Raw genomic sequence first — 24737 nt, 5'->3', positions numbered from 1 at the left:
AACAAACAATATAAAGTTCTAATTTTGGAAAAATGAGGTTGCTAAAAAGAGGATGAAGTCAAAAATATTATGGAAATAAAGTCAGAATTATGCTAAGAAAATTTCCTCAAAGAAAGGTCAAATATTTGGGAAAAAAATTGCAGAAATGGCGTAAAAGAGTTGGGATTTTTACAAGAATAAAGTCAAAATTTAAATTTACAATTTAAAATTGAACAATAGGCTTTTAGAGCAAACCTGAAATATTTCACAACAGGCACAATAATCACTAATAAAATCCTGAATAAAGGAGTCAAAGAAATCAATATATTATTTATGCTAATTATGTCTGTCTACTATATTGGGTAATGCGAGTGTAAAGGTGACTATAGGGGTGTTATGTCTTGTGTAGAGTGCTCTAATAGGGTTAAAACCCCAATTTAGAAGGTTGTAAACAGGTTTTCTATGCTATTATGACAAAAATATTCCATTTCTAAATAAAGAATCCAACTTCACGTATCCAGGTCTGGTCTGAAACCAATTAACAGTGATAAATGAGGGAGTGTACATGATTTCTAATGAATCCTCTCAGACATTTAAGGGTTTTTTTTAGAGGTTCCTGAGTAATTCTTCAAAGGCAACAGGCTTTCCATCTGTGATTTATCTGTTGTGCCACGGCTGCAGTCAAAGCAGGCGGTGATAGTAAAAGCGTGCGACAAAAGGAGTTGCTAGCAAATGCAATTAAGAGCGCTCGCATTTCATTCTCCTGCTGCTTGTCAAGGCGCCAACGAGCAGCCATCCCTCAGCACGCCAGTCAGACGAGAACTGATGTGTCTGATGTGTCGCCGCTCGACGCTTCACACACGGAAGCGGAGTCGGGTTCAACACACCGCCATCCATCTACCCTCCCGTCACACAAACAGCTGATTAGGAGGCCCGCAGGAGGGCGGACGGGCGGGCGGGCGGGAGGAACGTTGACAGAGGAAGAGTACGAAGGCTGTGTTCCCTAAAAATCCATCTTATTGGATTTTGGCTGCAGGCATTCATCACGCTCGTCGTCTGCTGCTCAGGGATTGGCTGCTAAACTTTAATAAAAGCTCCCTAAGATGTCCACAGCACCTTTAGCGCATTCATTGTGGCACCAGATCGGTCTAGTCCAGACTGATGCTCACAAAGACAGCAAGACTGACCTTCATCGACACATCCACGGTACCTGGACCAGTGGACCAGCACCACCGGTGGCGTCATTAGGCCTGTTTTAAAATGTTCTTAATCACCCCTCAATAATTTGATATTTTTAATTGATTTTTTTTTTACAAAAACAATCTGACAAATTTCATATAATAAGGCAAAAACAGGCCCCCTAAAATGTTCGTAAGTCCTCCTAAATAGTTGTATATATTTTTTAATAGATTTTTGTAAATTTGTTAGATTAAAAAAAAAAATCTCTGACTAATTTCATATAATAGGGCAAACGCAGGCCCCCTGAAATGTTCGTAAGCCCTCCTAAACAAGTCAATATTTTTTTATAGATTTTTTACTTTTTGATGCATTTTTTTAATTTGATATTTTTTATAGATTGATGTTTTTTATTGAGTTTTTATTGATTTTGTTTTATTTTTTATAGATTTTTTTTAACCAAGGAAATCTCGACTAATTTCATATAATAGGGCAAAAGCAGGCCCCCTAAAATGTTCATAAGTCCTCCTAAATAATTTTATATATTTTTAACAGATTTTTGTAAATTTTTTATAGATTTTCTTTTTTACAAAAAAATATCTCTGACTAATTTCATATAATAGGGCAAAAGCAGCTCCCCTGAAATGTTCGTAAGCCCTCCTAAACAAGTCAATATTTTTTTATAGATTTTTTATAGATTTATTTTTTTATTTTTTGATATTTTTTTTATTTTTAATTTGATATTTTTTTTTATAGATTTTTGTTAATTTTTTATAGATTTAAAAAAAAACCTCTGACTAATTTCATGTAATAGGGCAAAAGCAAGCCCCCTAAAATGTTCATAAGCCCTCCTAAATAATTTGATATTTTTTATTTATTTTTTTATTTTTTATTGATTGATTTTTTTAATACAAAAACAATCTCTGACTAATTTCATATAATAGGGCAAAAGCAGGACCCCTAAAATGTTCATAAGCCCTCCTAAATAATTTGATATTTTTTAATTGATTTTTTTTAATTTATTTATTAATTTTTTACAAAATAAATCTCTGACAAATTTCTTATAATAGGACAAAAGCAGGCTAATAAGCAGGCTAATAAGCAAGCCAATAAGCTTCCAAGCTTGTCCTGGTCTGACATCCTTGCATCGTCACCTCCCCACCACCGAGACCACCTGTTTGTCCGTCATACTAATTTTTTCCTAACATTACGTCGTATGTCTTCTCGTTAGATTACAACTTTTTTCACTTCATATATTTTTGCGGTTGTTTTGTTTCATTACAAGTTACATTTTTGCGCTTCCCACAAATGGCCCCCGGCCTGCACTTTGGACACCACCGTCCGAGATGATTTATCCACACCTTCTCACAATCTTGACTGGTGGGCCAGACTTTCCGACTGGCCCACTTTGTCAATGGTGAGTCCCACCTGTACCGGTCTGTCCTCCCTGACCTGAAATTGGGCTTGGACCCCCTACAGTCCTCGACCAGCGGATGGTCCACGTGTCCCCAGTCTGGACTCATTAAGTCAGTAAGCTGCTGTGAAGCGAGGAGGACTAAAACAAAGAGTTGTACCGACGGTAACGTAACAAGGCAGCCGTGGGAGCAGCCTGTCAGATAAAAGTAGTCCATCTCATAAAAAGTCTTTGTTCCGTTTCATAAACTCCCTGCTGCTGCTGCTGTTTGGAATAAACGGATGTCCTCGTCCCCGGGATCCTGTCCAGGGAGCGAGGGAACATCCTGTCGCAAACAAAAGGAAGACCATCAAGCTTGACGCCGCAACATCATGACTCACATTGGGCTGTAATTAAATCCACCGTGATGTCATTTAAGACAACATCTTCACGCCTCCTTTTAATTGCTTTGTGGTCCCCCGAGCACCTTCTCTCGTTAGTGTCTCTTTCCTGCGTGGCTCGACCTTCACGCCGGCCAATTTACACGTCACGTGACTCACGAACACGGCTAGCCGCCGCGCTGACCGCTTCGTTCCCTCATGAGATGCGTCACGAGCTTCACGCGGACCATATTTTTATCTGCTCCGTCTTGGTGCTCCTTGAAAAAGCTCATCAACTGTCGGGTTATTAATGTCGGACGCCGGCTGCTCTTTGTATTTGCATTTTTAAATGAAGGCTCTTTTAAGTGGGCACGCTTTTTATTGCTTCCCAAAAAGACCATAATAATAAAAGTGGTGCTGATCTGCAAAGAAAGCTCATTCTATCAAAAGAAAGGGAAGAAAGGGAAAGAATCCCTTCTGGTTGGGAAGGATAGTGTGGATCAAGCTGGACCACACCAAGTCGGGATGTAATGGGAATGGTAATGGTAATGGTAATGGTTTGGTACTTTTGGTCTGGTACTTTTACAATCAGTAACTGTTACATTTGTTCACTTCCTGCTTTCCTAATATAATTTAAGTTACTGTTATTAATTAATTAATATTAATTTAAATTTAAAGTGGGTAAACTTTAAATTTTAATTTTAATTTTAATTTTTAAATTAAAAACATTTAATTTTAATTTTAAATAAAAAAATTAATTTTAAATTAAATTACAAATTTTAATTAAATTAATTAAAATTAAAATTAAAATTAAAATTAAAATTAAAATTAAAATTAAAATTAAAATTAAAATTAAAATTAAAATTAAAATTAAAATTTTCGAAGTACAAGGTGATATGAGCATCCAATGACATAATGGGTACCACAGTAAGTGTCACTATAGTGATATATATAGCACATCATGACTGGCTCAAGATTCCTGATCCTATCCATCCTGGTCATTCCCAAATGAGAACCTCAGCATCCTCATCTCTGCTTACCTCCTTATTCTGCTCCCTGTCTCTAGACCAAACAACATGGCTGGTCTCAACTAAATGTATCATAAAACCAGATGATTGACTTTTTTCTACAATTTAAAGTACTTAGTCCTTTTTAAGTCTTAATTCCCACGCAATGGACTAGTCCATGTTACCTCACAGGTTCGGAAAACGGGAGAGAGCAAGCTTCTTTCTATTCCTTTTCGGCCATGTTGGATGGTGCAAATGTGATCATGTGATGTACTTGAACGCAGCATATAAAGCTAATTAGCAGAAGATACGGAATAGCATGGATGAGGTATCGTTTTGGTCTTTGAGGACCGCAGTCCTCTGGTAAAAAAACTCCATTTGGTGAGAAGCTTTTAGGATCGTTTATCTGCAGGGAAACCACCAGGATGATTGTCCATCATTACCAGGAAGTAAACACGTGTGCGGATGTGGACGAGAAGCCTTCATGATGTGTCTCTTTGTGATTGTCCTTCAAGCAGCAAGTGAGTTTGGATGTGTGTGTGCGTGTGTGTGTGCGTGTGTGTGTGTACGTACGTGTGTGTGTGTGCTCTTGTCTCACAAACATCTTTGTAATGAAAATGGATATTGCAGCAGACCGGAGGGGGAAATCAAACCTTTTGTTCCCTGAGAATAAAAAAAAAATAATAGTGCATGAAGAAGCATGAAAGGGAACTGATTGATTATGTGTGGATGGGTTGGGGTTGCGGTTGAGGTGGGGGGGCGGGGGGGTGGAAAAAAAAAAGCAATGGTGTCCTTTTCTTTCACAGAAGTCCTTGTTTCCTCTTTGATAGCAGGAGTGATTTATTTTGACAGCCACCTCATTGACTTCTATGGCGCTTCAATATAAAAGCCTTTGTCAGGAAGGCCCATTTAAAAAAAAAAAGACCAATTAAAGAGGCGAGCGGCTCCGGGTTGCTGACGAAAAAAGCAGAAATACAACAATAAAGCGTTATAGTTTTTCCTCTCATTGGGCTTTAACACCTGAACAGCGTTTATTCAAATGAAAACTCATCCAAAGTGCACCTCGGCAGCAAGTGGGGAATATTTCCATAGCCATCAAGGTAATATGAATACATTTTCATCATTTAACCTCCTAAAACGCTGAAAAGTAAACCTCCAGCTGTCCTTCAACTACTTGCGGCAGAGCCGCGGCTTTTGGTGCCTTTGGAAGAGAATTTTTAAACAGTCAGAATTCGAGTCAGTGTTCCTGACATTGATCAATAGGAGTATGAATGCACTGAAAAGAAGGCTTTTTTTTCAGTTCACCGACATTCTTTCAGAAAGATGTGCCTTAAAAATGACTAGTTTGGTGATATGAACTGGAAAATACAACAAGCTTCATAGCTTCATAGGTCTTACTTAACCCCATTTGAAGTTGGACAATAGCCTCGTATACATGGACCCAAATATTCCAATTGAATTCGCTTTGTTTGCTCAAACAGAAAGAATTGAACCTTTGTATACACCTCATTCCCAAAAGAAAAGTGCCGATCTGAATGAACATATACCGTATTTTCCGGACTATAGGTTGCACTTTTTTTCATAGGTTTTTTTCATTGGGGAAGTCGGTATCACGTGATGTTGATGTTTACGTTTTACTGGGCATGCCCCATTGACTATTCTGTTGGATTCTAACGGCGCATGGAGACCAGAGATTGGAATATTCCTTTCCATGTATACCATTGTTTTCCGACAAGTCATTCGGAAAGAGGAAAAACTCTAATGATGGGAAAACTGCTTCTTTTTAAAAGAAACATCAGCCATCATCCATAATCCTTATGTCAGATATGAACACATGTCTTCCTCTTCGCTGTGACTTCTAAAAATGTGAAGCCAAGAACATATTAATATATATTATTTTATTATTATATTATTATTTAAAATTGGTTGGGGGAAAAATTATATTGGTTATGGTAAGGGCTGCACGGCGGTCGAGTGGTTAGCACGCAGACCTCACAGCTAGGAGACACAAGTTCAATTCCACCCTCAGGCATCTCTGCGTGGGTTTTCTCCGGGTACTCCGGTTTCCTCCCACATTCCAAAAACATGCTAGGTTAATTAGCCACTCCAAATCGTCCATAGGTATGAATGTGAGTGTGAATGGTTGTTTGTCTATATGTGCCCTGTGATTGGCTGGGCACCAGTCCAGGGTGTACCCCGTCTCTTGCCTGAAGACAGCTGGGATAGGCTCCAGCACCCCCCCCCCCATAGAAGCGGTAGAAATGAGTGAAGGAATGATTATGGGAATAAAGTGAAATTATTATGGGAATAAAGTTTAATAAAGATTTAAAAAATGTAAAAAAAAAATAAAAAAATTAAAAAAATTGAAAAATTAAAAAAAAATTGAAAAAATTTTAAAAATTTAAAAATAAAAAGAAAAGGTGGAACTTTTGTGTCATTCATCGTCAGCATCATCTCCGAATCAAAAGTCGTTAGACATTTACAATAATAGACAATTTAAATCAGGATGAAGCTTCAGGCCAAGTGTTTAAACCAGGACATCTTCACCTATGCTAGCATGCCAATATTCCTTACAAGCGTTAATAATTCCAACATTTATCCTGAACATAGAAGTGGAGATGTCCGTCAGCTCTAACGACACACGAGCCAACAGCACAGAACCAGAATCCAGGTGGGCTCCGTGTGACCCCTCAGTCCTGGTCTATAATTAGAGAACACCCTCTCCACTAATCCGCTCTGAATAATTAAGCAGCAAAGCGCCGTAGCATCAAATTGGTCTTCCAGAGAACTTCCCATTAGTTCTGCTCTGCGGAAGAGAAGATGTGAATGTGGTCCACGTCGGTATTTCAGCATAAAACGTTTTCACGGAACAAACCCGACGACGGCACAGTCTCGGACGCTACGCAGGAGGCAGCTAATCATTAGCCAGTTAGCTTCCATGCAGGCCGGCTGATAAAGAAGCGAAGGTCTGGGGGTGCAACTTAATGATCCGGAGATCTGATTTACAGCCCCCCCCCCCCCCTGGCGGCTCACACACAAAAGCCTCCTGCCCGCCTTCACCCACTTGTGCTGAGTGATGGAGTTCATAAAAGCCCAAAAAAAACAAAACAGTGGAAAATAACCCAAAAATCCTCACTGAAACTGTCAGGAAAACAAATGAGGCTGACATTCATCACGGACGTAAAAGTTCTACTGGATGATGAGATGATAAACCAAGACCACATGGCAACCGCACGCATTCTTCTACCTGCTCAAACCCAAACAGACGCCTTTACATGCTGTATGTGAATGGACAGACACATGCTTACGTCATGTTTGCATGTCAATGGTTTGTGTCATGTTTATATTCTATGTACGTGAATGGACAGACAAGACCTTTAAATGATGTGTAGATGTGTGTTTATACAGTGTTATATGTAAATGGACAGACATGATTGCGAAATGTGTGTATGTGAATGGACAGACGCATGTTTAGATGATGTTTGTAAATGAACAAAAACAGGTTTACACTATGTGTGTATGTGAATGGACAGACGAATATTTAGATGATGTTTGTAAATGAACAAAAACAGGTTTACACTATGTGTGTGTATGTGAATGGACAGACAGATTACATGATGTTTGTGTGTGAATGGACAGACAGTTTGACACTATGTGTGTACGTGAATGGACAAACAGGTTTACACTATGTGTATGTGAATGGACAGACAGGATTAAATGATGCTTGTATGTGAATGGACAGACAGGTCCACACTATGTGTATGTGAATGGACAGACAGGATTAAATGATGCTTGTATGTGAATGGACAGACAGGTTCACACTATGTGTATGTGAATGGACAGACAGGATTAAATGATGTTTGTATGTGAATGGACAGACAGGATTAAATGATGCTTGTATGTGAATGGACAGACAGGATTAAATGATGCTTGTATGTGAATGGACAGACAGGTTTACGCTTTGTGTGTTTGTGAATGGACAGACAGGATTACATGATATTTGTATGTGAATAGACAGACAGGTTTACACTATGTGTGTATGTGAATGGACAGACAGGATTACATGATATTTGTATGTGAATGGACAGACTGAAGTTTGCATGTCAGATAGTCCACTGTCCAGGCTGGTCCCCAAATAAAGCAATAATAAGGAAAAACGGTGTCAGTGAAGACTTTTTGTAGAATTTTGTTGAGACAAAGTGAAACGAGAGGCAAAGTTCTACTTCCTGTTTCCTGTCAGGCTTCCCAGCGTTAGCTGGTGAAGAGTACAGGTCGGAGGGATGACATCATCAGTCAGCACGTCCTCCAGAATACTTATCTGGGGGGACCCTCTCCATCAGCGTCACACCACCCGCCCCCCCCTCCCAGCGAGACGTGAAAGCCTCCTCTGTGAGGCCGGCCAAGGATCTGCCAGCGGCCCCCCCTCAATGGTCCACCTTTTAGGGGGTCCTAATGCGCCGTGATGGGCCACAAAGGCGGCATGGTCATTTGCCCGGGATAATTCGCCACAAATGTGCGGGGGCGGGGGGCGGCGAGGGGCTTTAGACAGAATCCCGATCTGAAGATGAGTCCCCCCCCCCCCAGCTTGTCCGTGAAAGGATAATGTTTTCTTCCGGCTTATTCTCACCCTGAACTAAATATCTGCAAACAACACTCCCTGCCTTGGCCGACACACCAGACATGGCCGCCAGACATGGCCGCCGAGGAAGGATGATGCCACCGCCCCAAACGGGCGGCGAGGACTGAAAGACGACACGATACAAACTTTAAACATTTCATTTGGAACTGGTCCTTAAAAAAACCAGAGCACTCCTGTCATAGAGAGGATCTTTGATAAGCATTTTTGCGGTAGGTCCTTAAAAACAGCAGGGCGTCCTCTCATATAGAAGATCTTTGACCACTTTTTTGTAATTGGTCCCTACAAACAGCAGAGTGGTCCTGTCATATAGAGGATCTTTGACTATAATGGGTTTGGGGTTTTTTTCCACAGTACAGCACTACCATCATATAGAGCATCTTTGACTAGCGTTTTTGGGCAGTAGATGCTTAAAAACAGCAGGACATTGCTGTCAAATAGATGATCTTTGACTTGCATTTTTGAAAAAGGTAGTTAAAAACAGCAGAATGCTGCCATAGATGATTCGGGTAGTAGATGCTTAAAAAGAGCAAAGCTATCCTCTTCCATAGAGGATCTTTGACAAGCATTTTTGCAGTGGATCTTTGACTAGTGCTGCTGTATGTAGAGGATCTTTGACTGGTGATTTTTGTGATGGGTCCTAAAAGGTGAGCCGTCCTGTCATTTAGAGGATCTTTGAGTATAGTATGTTTTTGGCACTAGGCTTTAAAAACAGTACAGCGCTCCAGTCATTAGATGATCTTTGACTAGCATTATTTTAATAGGTCATTCAAAAACGCAGCGTTTACCTGCCATTGAAGGTCGTTGACTATTTTTTGTAATTGTTGCCTAAAAACAGCAGAGTGGTCCTGCCATATAGGATTTTTTACAAACATTTTTAGCAGTAGATGCTTGAAAACTACAAAGCTGTCCTGTTATATAGACGATCTTTTCATGCAGTAGGTCTTTAAAAACAGTAGAATGCACCTGTCGTATAGAGCATCTTTGACAAGTGCTGTTGTGGTTAAAACAACAGAGCAGTCCTGTGATATAGAGGATCTTTGACTGGCATTTTTGCAGATGGTGCTCAAATAGAGCCTTAAAAACAGCACAGCTCTCATGTCATATAGAGGATCTTTGACTTGAGTTTTTTTTTTAACAACAGCAGCATGTTTTGATATCGATGTGGACCTTCTGCAATAATCACGCAATATTTAACATCTGGAAAGTTGTGTTTTTTGAATGAAATGCTCTGTTGGCCAACTGGTCAGTGAGCATCTGTTTGTTTACAAAGTGACATCGCCAACTAGTGGCCTGGCATGCATCCTACACTTGTCATGTTATGTTGTTATTCTGTCATGTGAACATGAAACAACAAGAACAACAAAGCCACCAACGGTCATGTCAATCCATCCTAACAAGATGCTATCTTGCACACCAGAGGCCCGAGTCCTTGTGTTTAGAATGTGAGTGAGGAATTCCAAATCCAGGTGACAAAAAAGGGGGCGGCCCCTCCTGGTAGGAATTCACAGGACAAAGAAAGCACAAAAAGAGTCCGAAAGCAAAGGAGCAAAGCGGTGAAAAGTGAGGAAATGAAAGCGTGTACTCACCGACAGAGCATCACTGGGGCCGCGGGGGGGCGGGGCCGAGGCCGAGGGGGCCGTCTGTCCTTTTCAGTCTTTCTGCGAGGGGAGGGAGGAGGGAAGGGGGGTAAGTCTTTCATTGACGAGGCGTTCATGAACAGCACAAAGACGCACTGGCGCTCTCGTAAACAAACCGCCAACTTTTCAATGGAGCTCAGGAGGCGGAGCTGGAATGAGGATTTTTTTTTTTTTTTCCACAGTGGGGTCGGAGGGGGTGGGAGGGGCCCGGGTGATGAAAACAAAATAAAAGTTCATCCGGAAACTTAACAACTAATGAACAGTCAGAAATTACAGTCAAGTGACGGCCGGCCGCTTGCACGCCAACAATACTTTATCCGTTTGTCTCTCCAATCTCTCTCCAATTATGGCAAATAACAGCCGCCGTTACCATGGCAACCTGGATGAGCAGCGCACACTCGCCGTGGCCCTCACGGCGGCCGCTCGCTTCCACGCGACGAACGCAGGAGTGAAGATAGACGACCAGGACCAGGAGGATGCTCTTCTGCATAAACACCATTACTGCAAATGATTTGTATATTTTAATATACATGTATATTACATGTTTTTATTAAAAATATTTGTATTTTTAAATAATTGCATGTGGAAGTAGACTGTGTATTAAACAAAAAAATATTATATTATCACTTTTTACTCGTATTCTTCTATATTACATGAAATATAACACATTTTAGGGGCTTTCGTCAATGCATATTTTGTCCAAAGGTATGAATGTGAGTGTGAATGGTTGTTTGTCTATCTGTGCCCTGTGATTGGCTGGCCACCAGTCCAGGGTGTAAAATGAATGAATGAATTTTGTAGTGATGTTAATAAATGTTACCGTAACCATCCATCCGTCTTTTACAGATTACCCGAGGTCGGGTCATGGGGTCAGCAGCCGATTAGGGAAGCCCAGACTTCCCTTTCCTGGGCTACTTCATCCAGCCCCTCCCTGCGGATGCTGAGGCTTTCCCAGGTCGGCTGAGAAACATAACATAGGTCTCCTCCCGAGGTCTCCTACCATTCGGACGGGTCCTGAACACCTCCCCAGGGAGGGGTCTGGGAGGCATCTTGACCAGATGCACGATCCACCTCATCTGGCTCTTCTCGATGTGAAGGCACAGTGGCCATCTTGTCCTTTCGGGCACTTTGGAGCTCATGTTGAGGGTAGGAATGTAGATGGTCCAGTCTGACGAGTTTTTGTTTTGGTCATCCATTTATTTTATTTTTCGAGAGCACAGTTATGAAAATCCTTGCAGAGAAAAGTTGTGGAGTGCATGTATCAACTTAATAATACATCTTTGCACAGTATAGTCCAACGTTCACCAGGACACAGATGAAGGTGGGAATTGAGTTTGAATGGCGGCAAAAATACCCCCCCCCCAAAAAAAAAAAAAAAACCTCCCCATTCACCCTGACCCTCCCCCCTGCTGCCATTATCTTCGGTGTCAGTGTGAGATCAGACTTTATTCACTGCAGCAAGTCAGGAGGAAGAATTCTCATAAACTGCTTAGTGTGACACCGACCCACACACACACACACACACACACACACACACACACACACACACAGCTATCCAAACACAAAGACCCCAACCGTATTGACAGCAGGCATCATTTAAAACCAGCAGAGTTTGCAAGGGTGCACTCACACTGCAGCCATCACTTCATTAGCCAACGCCATGGCGCCGCAGAGAGGATGGATGGCATCCATGCTAGTAATGCTAACACCGTGCAGCTGTCACACGTACAAACGTACGCAACAAGAACTCACACCTCAATACACACCAGGTCCGAGCAGCCGGACGCCGTCTCATCTCAACTCGTCTCATAAACAAAGTGGTCGGACTGATAAACCATCTCATGACGCCATCTTGAAGGACTCTCAGACACTCCGTGAGCTGTCAGACACCCGATAAGACAAAGTCCACCTCTGGAGAAGATCCATGGAATCACCTCCTCCGAGAACAAGGACAAAAAAACACCACCTGACAGAATTTCCAATGCAACCTAAACAAAACTTTGATTGAGCATCTTCTGTCATTTATTAGCACACATTAGCGCCACCTGTGGCTTGGAGGGGAACAGCATTAGTGACCAAGGTTTTGGTTCATACACGTATCAGGAACACACGAGTCCCCCATCCCCCAATGAGCCTCACCAACCGGGGCGAGTTGGCACCGTTGCCCTGGCGCACCCCGAGAGGCGCACTCATCCATCAACTTGAATGGACTTTTTGACGTGCATGAATGTACTGCGGAACATTTGTGACATGATAGATTATTTCTAGTCTTTCTATTCGTTTCTATTTAGAGAACCCTTGCAAGACCTCCCATTAAGAACCGCAGAAAGACCATTGGACGGTTCTGTCAAGCTAAACGACACAATGAGGAGTATTGGTCCCTACAAACAGCAGAGCGGTCCTGTCATATAGAGGATCTTTGACTATACTTTGTACTTAAAAACAGTACAGCACTACTGTCATATAGAGCATCTTTGACACGACACCTGATATAGCATCCAAACACGCCTACACGTACAGTACATGTGGTCCAGTACTGGACGAGGTGATGCGTTCATGAACGTGGGGCGCTTCAGTGTCAAGTGTCTGCCAACCTTCTCTTCTCTCTTACCTGATGGCTTCTTGGAGCGGCTCCGGTGACACACCAGCTCCATTAAAAGGACGTGGAAAGCAGACGTGTTGCAAAATTAACGACAGCACTTGAACACACCGTGACTTAGACGCGTGACGCTGGTGTGCAAACACGCAAATTGTGGATAAATGTTTTGCTTTTTCTTCATTACCGGTGCTTTGCTTCTTTTTACACTTAGATAAGGATGTTAAAGCTTTCATGGTGGCCACGGCTTGACCCTGGAACAGACTATTTCTATGTTTACTATTGTTACTATGTTTACTATTTCCTGTCTTCTGGCCTGTACGCGTCGCTACATGTTGGTTTGTGCTCCTAATTACGCTTCTGTTGTGCGTCAGGAGTGAAGTGTCGCGTTGTGGTGTGTTCACAGGCGGTTGGCAGCTACCAAGAGGCCGCGCCCGTCTTGCCAAGCTACCACCGCAAACATCCACCCCTCACCGCCGCCAAAAAAAACACCTTTCAGCCATCTTTTTGTGTGTTTGCGTCTGCTGCGTGATGATGGAGTGCGCCGTTGAACGCCACACGTTACCCCCATCCTGATGCATTGAAGAAGAAGAAAAAAAAACATCAATGGAGGCAAACTGCTGCTAAATCCAAAGAGGCGATGGAAGCACATGGGTGCAGACAATCGGCCCCCGTGGCGCTTCTCTGTCGGTAAATCCTCCAACCTCTGTGAGAACATCCCTCCGCCTCCTTATCCTCAAGGCAACAAGTCCGCACTCAGCTGGGAAACCTCGGCAAGATGCTTTCAAACCACAAAACACCAATTTGACCTGCTAGCTGAAGATCTTCATCTTAATTGGTTGCTGATTCATTTCATCTTGAAGCTATTGAGACACAATGGGGTGCAGTACTCGGCTGCAACCAGCAGAGGCGCCGATCATTCAGTCTCAGCTGCTTTGTTACACAAAGAAGGAGAGAGTCGGAACTTCATGTATCAGCCCTGGATCGGGTCTATACCGACATTTGTAGAATCCGTATGATATCAGCCACGAGAAGTTGAGCTTCATTCAACAAATGTGGGTGGGTCGATCCAAATATCGACATTGATACTAGATATCAAATGATTCCGGGATACCAGTATCAATATCTGCACTGGTGTCAGTATCGACAATACCAGCCCTTGATTTACTTGGTATGACACTGATAACAAAAGTTTGCAGTATCAGTATGATATCAGTAATGAGAATTTGAGCTTCATACAACAAATATGCGTCGATCCAAAAATCGATATTCTCGATACCAGATACCAAAAGTACCAGTATCATTATCTGTACTGCCATCGGTATCAATAATACCAGCCCTTGATTTACTTGGTATGACACTGATAACAAAATTTTGCAGTATCAGTATAATATCAGTAATGAGAATTTGAGCTTTATACAACAAATATGCATCGATCCAAAAATTGATATTATTGATACCAGATTCCAAAAGTACCAGTATCACTATCTGTACTTGCATCAGTATCAACAATACCAGCCCTTGATTTACTTGGTATGACACTGATAACAAAATTTTGCAGTATCAGTATGATATCAGTAATGAGAATTTGAGCTTCATACAACAAATATGTTTCGATCCAAAAATCGACGCTATGACACAGCAAACATGGAAATAGGAGTTTAGAACATTCCGAGAGAACACCTCATGAAGGAGCTTTTAGTCAAATAAAGAACAATTGTGCATCCATTTATAAACCAGTCTCAATCTGGTTTCTGTGTAAACACGATTGCTTCAATGGGACAATTCTTGAACCCAAATCAATAAGGTTTTATAGAAAGTAGGTCTTGGGTGAGGCTTGGGAGTATTACGTGTGTATGTGGTGTTCTTGAGAGAGACTCAGATTCAGGAAGTCTGATAAGCCACCAGCAGGAAGCGGACACTGAAGGACATTCACGCTGCGATGCCTTTACTGACATTATGGAAAATAGAGACTACAAGTGGGCAGCAATGTGCACGTCAGCGTAAATGATTATGCAAATTATGCTAACACGGCTTCTGGTCTGTCATGCTCAAAGAAAGGTCACATGATCAGATAAGCTTAGAATTAGAACCAGACCTAACATGATCCAGGACAGTACTATACTTTAGAGTAGTCAATGCACAGCTTGTGGTCACTGGAAGATTCATGTATGATCCCTGAGAGGTGGACTCGTGTGTTGGAATTTTTGTTTCTACACAATGAAGTGCAGCTCCTTGATGTCGGCAGCACTCATGCACCCCCAGACCGTTACGCTACAACTACCATGTTGACTGTCGGCTAGACACAGTTATCTTGTGTTGGAATGTGGAATGAAACTTTCTCCTCATTAAACCACAGCACTCGAGCAGCAGCCGGCAGCATTCATGTACACTGCCACCACCATGCTTGACCATGCTACGCCCTTTTATCCCCCATTTATGTTTCTTGTCAACTAACTGCAGTTCCCCAATGTCGGCAGCACTCATGCACCCCCAGACCATGACGCTACCAACCAACATACTTTACTGTAGGCAAGACGCAGTAATCTTGCTATCCACTTGTGTTGGAATGTATCTTTCGCCTCAATAAACCACAGCGCTCGAGTGCCGGCAGCACTCATGTACACTGCCATGCTTGACTATGCCACCACCTTCTGTTGGAAATCATGTTTCTTCTCAAGGAACTGCAGTTACTCGATGCCGGCAGCACGCATGCACCCCCACACCACCAACATACTTGACTGTAGGCAAGACATAGTAATCTTGCTATTCACTTGTGTTGGAATGCATCTTTCTCCTCAAAGAACCATAGCACCCCGGGGCCGGCAGCACTCATGTGTGCTACCACTACCATGCTGTACAGTGCTCAAAACACAATTATCTTTCTACCTACTTGTGTTGGAATTTAATGTTTTATCTTAATGGACCGTGGCTCCCCCAGTGGCAGCAGCACTCATGCATCCCCAGACCATGATGCTACCACTAACATACTTGACTGTAGGCAAGACAGAGTAATCGTGCTATTCACTTGTGTTGGAATGTATCTTTCTCCTCAAAGAACCACAGCACCCCGGGGCCAGCAGCACTCATGTGTGCTAACACTACCTTGCTGTACAGTGCTCAAAACACAATTATATTTCTACCTGCTTGTGTTGGAATTCATGTTTTGTCTTTATGGACAGTTTAGGCCAGCCACTTGTGTTGAAATGCATCTTTCGCCTCAATGAACCACAGCGCCCCAGTGGAGCACTCGTGTGCTCTGGCACCACCATGCCGGACATAATTACCTTGCTGCTCACTTGTGATGGCCGCTATTTAGACAATAATGGCCGTATGTTTATCATGATCAGTAGAGCTAGGTGTTCCTGGCATGCCCAGCCGGGAGAAGGCCCCAGGGAAGACCTTGGACACGCTGGAGGGATTATGGCTCACAGCTGGTCTGGGAACACCTTGGAGGACCCGGACCCGGAAAAGCAAAGTATAGCTATACTGCCATATCCTCGTTAACTTGCTATATAGATGCCCCCTACGTGTTTAGTATTTCTGCGCTACGATGTTCTCCATCGTGAAGCCGGATCACGTCAAGTCGTGCTGCGGTCACGTGACTCATCAGCTAAAAGGATCGATGGCCTCGTGATGAGACGAGGATTTGTGGCTCAATCTGCGCTGATGATTATTGACGAGTTGACTAGAGAGCATAGATTTCTTACAAGACCAGTAAAGCAGGGTCACAATGTAAAAGCCCATTGAAGAGGACATTTTACAAAAGAAACTCTTATTATATTCAGCACTTGGACGCCAAAGTGGCATTTCAATCATGATCTAAAAGCAAAGCAGGAAAAATCCATCACTTGTTTGCATCGCTTTGTAGAGAGGAGGCACTCGAACGCGCAACTTTTTTGGCTTTTTGTGGAAGTCATGAATGAAAAACCTCATTGGTAGCGTCGCTACACATCTTAAACTCAACTATCTGATTTTTTTATCAACAGCAGGCGATGACTTGAACGTGTCATCATCGGCGTCAAGTTGTGTAACTTAATAAATAAACGACTTGGTCTCGAGTAGATCCGCGCGCTCGTAACAAAGATGGATGCTCTGCGTTTAATGCATCATTCAACAAGCTGATTTGACCCCGTCAGCAGGATCGAGCATATAAAAGCAAATTTATAGAATATTCTCAAAACAAACATTAAAAAAAAAAAAAAACTCCTCCAGGCTGCATCAAAGCTTCTTGGTCTCACATCCAGAAAACATCGCAAGCGCTTGGCAGGAATTTGAACACTTTTTAAGGGCCGCCAAGCCAGCAACAATTTTCTTTCCTTTTTGCACGCCTTGCATGCTCAAGTCCTCCATCTTTGTGGAGCATGACGGAAGTGTGCTAGTCAGCATCACCAGGACCTGACCCTGACCCCGAGCTCAAGCCGAGGCTGGGCGGCCGTGTTGGATGAGGGCCATGTCAGCCCACTGACGTCCTCTCATCCTCGATTTATGCTGCATGAGTCCTCCTCATGTGGTGGACTTTGACTTCCTTTTTCACAGTCATAACACACACCGCTATCTGCGTACAAAGTCCGTCAACCAAAATGACCACAAGAGGGCAGTGACGACTCATCCAAGAGGTCACAAAAGACCCCACAACAACATCCTAACAACAGCAAAACTCACTTGCCTCAGGTAAGGTCAGCGTTCATGACTTAGGACACGGCAAAAACGGCCTGCATGGTAAAGATCCACGATTAAAACCCCTGCTGACCAAAAAGAACATTCAGGCTAACATCTCAACATCTTGATGATCTCCACAACCTTCAGGAAAATACTCTGTGGGTCCCAAAAGTGACCATTTCAGAAAAAGAACATCATATAAAAATATGGTGGTGGTAGTATGATGGTCTGTTTTGTTGTATCAGGACCTGGACGACATGTTGTGATACATTTTGTTTTTATTTGTGTTGTCATTGGCTGCCATTTAAATTGGTTTGATGATATGAAACATTGAAGTCTGACAAACGTGCAAAGAAATAATAACTCGGGAAAACACTTGCTATATACTTACATATATGATATCTAATGATATTTTAATATCTTAATATCTGACTTCAATTGAAACGCTTGTATCAGGTTGTCATCACAGTCTGCGCATCGACCCGCTTGTTATTATTGAGGTGTCAATCAAACAGGTTGAATTGCAGCCAAAGCTGATAATGCAGCATATACTCAACGCAGGGCATGAGTGTGTGAGTGCATCCAACACGGCAGTGTGACACGGTGTAGTAACACCTGCACGCCGAGTGTGACAGGGTATTGTGACAACTGCACACCGAGCGTGACACGGTGTAGTAACACAGTGTAGTAACACCCGCACACCAAGCGCGACAAGGTGTAGTAATGCGTGCACACCGAGTGTGACAGGGTATTGTAACACCTGCACACCGAGTGTGACACGATGTAGTAACGCCGAGTGTGACACGGTGTAGTAACACCTGCACACCGAGTGTGACACGATGTAGTAACGCCGAGTGTGACACGGTGTAGCAACACCTGCACACCGAGTGTGACACGATGTAGTAACGCCAAGTGTGACACGGTGTAGTAACACCTGCACACCGAGTGCGATACGGTGTAGTAACACCTGCACACCGAGTGCGACACGGTGTAGTAACGCATGTATACTGAGTGTGACACGGTGTAGTAACGCATGTACGTATACTGAGTGTGACACGGTGTAGTAACACCTGCACACCGAGTGAGACACGGTGTAGTAACACCTGCACACCGAGTGCGACACGTTGTAGTACCACCTGCACACCGAGTATGACACGGTGTAGTGATGCCGAGTGTGACACGGTGTAGTAACACCTGCACACCGAGTGTGACACAGTGTAGTAACGCCGAGTGTGACACGGTGTAGTACCACCTGCACAGCGAGTGTGACACGGTGTAGTAACGCCGAGTGTGACACGGTGTAGTAACACCTACACACCAAGCGTGACAACACAAGGCCAATTTACGCCTTTTCAAAACAAAGCCCCAACAATCCGTCCATTGTGGGTTTTCTTCATACAGTCAAAACTCCGGGACCGCTTGAAGAGCGCCACTTCCTCCTTGCGGCCCCGCCGTGCTCCCGCTCCCCGACCACAGGAATTCCACGGAGGTCAGGTGACAGGTGCGGAGGAAAATGGCAAGCTAATGTTACCTCCTATGGAAAGGATGGACTCACAGAGGAATGTCATTCATCATGAGAGTGTCAGCGGCGGACCCCACCCCGTGGACTTGGGGGGGTTGGGGGGGGGGGGGTAGAATGTGGTAGGCAGGGGCGCCAGTGCGGAGGTCACCCAGGAGGACGGAACAGTAGCTCCTTTACATGAAACCTTTCCAGTGGGTCTTCAGAAGGTGAAAAATGTATAGGAGGCGATATCATCTAAAGCCCCGCCCACTAGCATGTGCACGGTCAGGAGCTAAGAGGATTAAACCCACAATGCATCAGCAAGTGGAATAACTGAGTGGAACCGTTTCTTTTAAAAAAAAAAGCAGCGCCCATTTCCATGCATTGTTGAATGCATGCAATATACAGAGGAGCCGCTAGGGGGTGCTAGTGGCCATTTGGAAACAATACAGTTACCTCAGTTATGGATTTTTATTTGTGACAAAATTATATCAAGACAATTGAATTCATTGTTAATATGTATATTAAAAATATGTGATTACGTATTTGAAGTACAGGACGGGAGTAGGCGGGACTTAAGTTTTATCTCAATCACGCGGTCGTTGGCCCTCCCGTCCTCCACGTCACCAGGCCGCATGGGAAGCGTAGTGGCGCGTGTTCGCCACCAGGGGAAGCCGATGTCGGAGATAAATGTTTTGCGGTGAAGTCATTTCCTTCACGGCTTCATCCGACGTTTCAATTTATTCCTTCTTTCATCGCCCACACTGAAGAGGTGTCATACATTTTTTTCTTAGTGTCATAAATTATTCACCATTGTGATTAAACTTCGTCCCATCCGCCGGCGAGACGAGCGTCGGTCGAGGCCGAGAGCCCCCCTCCCCCGCCCCCCCACAGACCGTCCATGAACGTGGTTTCTTCTGCCAGGACATTAATCACTGTCGCACTCCTCTCCTTCTCCAAAGGCCTCAGCCTCTTCTGTCACCATGGCGACCCAAACAAAACACGCAGCAGCGACTGGAGCGAAGCCAAGGGGGCCAACATGACATCATACTTTTTGTCTCCGATTAGTGATTGACGTTTCTTTGCTACTTCCTGTTCACACAGCCGTGCACCGCTTTAGCATGTAGCGTTTAGCATCACGGGGTAAAGAATGAATTTTTGAAGTATTTTCATGTACAACAACACTTTTTGTGTTGTTTATGTCGTAGTTGTTTCGCCACAAAAAGCAACAAATGTGTCAAAGTGAAAGTTACGCTTCTTTTCTCCCGTTTATAGTCAGGAACTTAAATTTTCCGGAAACTTCCCTACTGTATGTTCTACTGATGGTGTCTGAAGAACGGAAAATGGTAGAAACTAACTTTTTTTTTTCCTGACCGTTCTTTTGGTTGGGTCCATGTTCATGTAGACATACAACATAATATTCTGATCGCCTTCAAAGATCAGCCAAACTGGTCTAAAACTGGTACAAACTGGTACTGAGACTGGGATTTAATGTTGACCATTTAGAGGCGGTGACTTGCTTTTGTAGGCCAGGCTATCGTTAGCCACGTTTACATGAGGAGTTTTTCCCTTTCCGAAAACAATGGTATCCATGTAAAGGAATATTCCAATCTACATGCGGCGCTATAATCCAACAGAATAGTCAATGGGGCATGCCCAGTAAAACGTAAACATCAACATCATATGATGATTACGGCTTCCCGGAGGTTTTTTTTTCCACTTGTTGGAATAACGCTGTATTGGGAGTTTTTCATTCATTTCGTTTTTCGTTCGTCTTGAAATTTAGTTTGGATCAAAAACAAACTTTCCGCAGCAGTCCAGTGCCGATTGCTGGCCTCCATTTTTAAAAGTGAGGAACGTTTAAACAGGAAAAGATCAAAATCTTCCCAATATTTTATAATAACCGCCAATAAACAACAGAAGAAGAAAAACACCAGGAAGAAGAACACGCAGTCTGACAACTTTCCGTTTGAGCGGGTACAAGATACCTCAATCGGATTGGGGAAAGGAATATTCCACCCCCGGGAATCCCATTATATATATTCATTGGGATTGGCACTTTTCTTTGGGAATGAGGTTAAATTCTTTCCGTTGGAGCAAATAAACCAAATGAAATTGGAATATTTGGGTCCATGTATACGTGGATATTGACAACAAATGGTCCTTGAGGTTTTACGGTACTATGTGTTCTCGTAAGTTCCCTGTCCAGTGCTGAGGAAGCGGCTGCCCCCCCCCCCCCTCAGTCCAACAAGTTCCCCGCACTCCACATGAATCGCAAATCAGCCACTCTGGAGGAGAAACACTCCATCCCGGCCGCCTGTTGGCCTCCGACCAAGAGCTTTCTGGCAGGACGTGAACACAAAGGTCAAAGGACGGAGAATGATTTCTCGTCGGTGGTCGTCACGACCAGACCAAAGACGCCGGATCAAAGCCGGGAGCGATTCCGTCTGAAAGATGTTCCAGCGGAACAAAAAGCACCAAAAGAGCGTTATTACTTCTCTTTGTGGCTCACGGCTCGATTCCTTTAACTATTGCGCCACACACACGTCCAAGCGTTTATTTTATTGCTCGCCGAGAAGCACGCCAACACGCCAACGTGAGTGACAGATGGGAGATGATATCACCCCGGAGACGCTCTCTGTCGCCCCGCAGGGCGGACAAATATTATCATCCCGCGCCAACAAATAAATGATTTCACATTTCAATATGGCAGAGACGATGACAACACACAACAATGCTAACATGCTACTTACACGCCACCAACACGCTACCAGGACACACAGAACAAGGAGGTCTCACTCTTTCATTTATTTGTCTATGTCGTGTTTGTCTCACATGTCCAATTCCTTTGCAGAAGCACACTGGGCCAAAAAAACTCTTTCAGATTTTTGACACCATTAAAAAAACAAAAGTAAAAAAAAATTTTTTTTTAATTTTTAATTTTTTTTTTAAAGATTTCACTTTTTCTCGCAATGTAATTTTTCAAAAATTACAACTTTATTCAGAATTGTTTGTTCATCATAATAATCCAACTTTTTTTCCTTCCAACCTATGCTACTAAAATGCATGTATTATTTATTTTATATTATTTATTGATTTCTTCATTATTTATTTTCATAAAATTGTAATTTTTTTCTTATTACAATACCTTTTTTCCTCTTACTAATTTTAATTTATCCTCCTAATTTACAGCTATTTTTTTTCAATTTCTGCCATTTTTTAAAAACATAATTCTGACTTTATTCCCATAATACTTTGCCTTTTTTCTTGTAACATAATAACTTTTTTCACAACCCATTTTCCAAAAATGACAATTATTAGTTCATTCTTGTAAAATTAGGACTTTTTCTCGCAGGTCTGTCACAATAAATAATAAATCGATTAATCGAACGATTAAAAAAAAAGTTGATATTCATTCATTATTCCATTTTTGTTGTTGTTTTAGTTTTCTAGTGAAATTCTATTTTTAGACTGTACCACGGCCCAATTATAAAACAGTCATGGGCCACAAATGGCTCACGTGCCTCACTTTGTTGTTTCAGTGCCACAGATAGATTAAAGGCCTGTAGGAAACTGGACGTGCATCTTTTGGCCACTGGTGGACGAGTCACATTTAGATCTTCCAAACACCCAAAGAGAGAAGAATTATTATTATTATTATTATGCCCTGCAACAATATTATGATTATGAACGAAACTTTTTTGTATGTACTTCATTATGTCACACGGAATCAAAGCGATGCTAGCTTTGCACATCATAAAAGCCTGTAGACAAATGGCAATAAAAGGTCCCATCCATCAATTTTTACATGAAATATCATCCCGCAGCGTTCCCTCCAATCCCATATTTCACATCTTGAATCCCAGAGGAATCCTGCCAGGGATCATGTTGAGTAGAACATGACGGCATAGAGAGGGACACCCATCACCAAAGACGTTGTGTCCAAATAGTCCCCTCAAAGAATGGAAGGAAACTCCAGCGTTGTTCCCACCGTGGGACCCTGAAGGAGCCTCCCTCCTTCCTAAAGCTGGTGGAGGCTGCAGCCGTGCATCCATGCATCCCGCCATCAATAGCGGCACAATGGTCACCTCCGTCCTCCTCCTCCTCCTCCTCCTCCTCCTCCTCCTTCTCCGTTGGCACAAGGGACGCCAGAGAAAAGACACATGCCTTCACGTCTGCTTTGCACGCACACAAAAGACAAACATTCCCTGCACACGCACACACGCAGCAACCAGACGACACACAATCTTTCTACTTGTTTACCACCATGATGGTTCATTATTACATCCACATGATATCACCAGTATCGACAAGAGGCATGTTTAAGACGATGATATCACCACTATCAACAAGAGGAATGTTCAAGACAGTGATATCATCACTATCAACAATAGGCAGGTTTAAGACAATGATATCACCAGTATCGACAATAGGCATGACTAAGACGAAGAGATCACCACTATCGACAATAAGCATGATTAAGGTGATATCACTAGTATCAACAACAAGCATATTTAAGACAATGATATCACCAGTATCGACAATAGGCATGACTAAGACGAAGAGATCACCACTATCGACAATAAGCATGATTAAGGTGATATCACTAGTATCAACAACAAGCATATTTAAGACAATGATATCACCAGTATCGACAAAAAGCATGTTTGATATGATGATATCACCAGTATCAACAATAAGCATGATTAAGATGATGATACCACCAGTATCAACAATAAGCATGATTAAGATGAGATATCACCAGTATCGACAATAAGCCCTGTTTAAGACGATGATATCACCAGTATCAACAATAAGCATGATTAAGATGATGATATCACCAGTATCAACAATAAGCATGATTAAGATGATAGTTCACTTTTAAATGAAGATGATATCATCAGTATCAACTATAAACATGTTTAGGATGATGGTAGTTCATGATATCACTAGTAACGTTACGGATGATGGAAGTGAAGATGATATCATCAATATCAACTATAAACATGTTTAGGATGATGGTAGTTCCTGATATCACTAGTAACGTTACGGATGATGGAAGTGAAGATGATATCATCAGTATGAAGTCCAGTCCAGACGTGTCGTGTTTAAGATGATGAATACATGAACGAGGAGTAAACTTTACCTTCCTATTAGCAAGCAATGAAGCCTAATGGAGTCTTAATGAGCGTTGCGGCACAGATGAGGTTGCAGGTGGATCGTCTTTCTCCTCACTGAGGTTGTGTGTCATGGGGGGGGGGGGGGGGGGGGGGCGGGTTACAAGGCCGCTTCGAGCCAGCGAAGGATGGCCGTACGCGAACAATGAGTTGGTGGAGGCGAGTAGGAAATTATTCATTTGGACCCGGCGGATCCGACTACTTCCTGGTGAGGTGATCGCCCTGATTCTCCTTCAAGACGGACAATGATAGCGTTCGAGACATTCACTGTCAAAGTTCTCGGCGGAGAACAAATAAAGACGAGCAGCCTTGAAAGCACACTTCCTGCCGCCATCATCCAGAGTGATGCATTCCGTCCAAACAGGAAGTAGGGCTACAGCTATTGATTCTTTTAGTAAGGTTCTTTAAGATTATCCTGCGTGTGCATCGTTAGACATTAGAGCTTCGTTCCTAAATATATTAATAATGAAAAATATCATAAAAGGTCATAAATAAGTAGCTTTGAGCTAACGTGCTGTAGCATGGCGGTAGCACCGTCTTGGAACGCCGGCTTCATTTGGCAGCGCAAACATGGCACCACAGCGCCTTTG

General features: G+C 42.8%; 1 protein-coding gene across 2 annotated transcripts in view; it reads right to left on the bottom strand.

Moving 5' to 3' along the window:
• Nucleotides 1–24737, bottom strand: part of sema5ba (sema domain, seven thrombospondin repeats (type 1 and type 1-like), transmembrane domain (TM) and short cytoplasmic domain, (semaphorin) 5Ba) — a 92723-nt gene that overhangs the window by 64908 nt on the left and 3078 nt on the right. For both annotated transcript variants that reach the window (XM_058081857.1, XM_058081858.1), the window contains exon 2: nt 10161–10232. The gene's annotated coding sequence lies outside the window, so the exon portion shown is untranslated. The remainder of the gene's footprint in view (nt 1–10160; nt 10233–24737) is intronic.

This window comes from Doryrhamphus excisus, chromosome 9 (genome assembly GCF_030265055.1).
Source record: "Doryrhamphus excisus isolate RoL2022-K1 chromosome 9, RoL_Dexc_1.0, whole genome shotgun sequence".
Taxonomy (NCBI): domain Eukaryota; kingdom Metazoa; phylum Chordata; class Actinopteri; order Syngnathiformes; family Syngnathidae; genus Doryrhamphus; species Doryrhamphus excisus.
The sequence above is the reverse complement of the archived record's forward strand: the minus strand, read 5'-3'. Positions and strand labels throughout refer to the sequence as shown.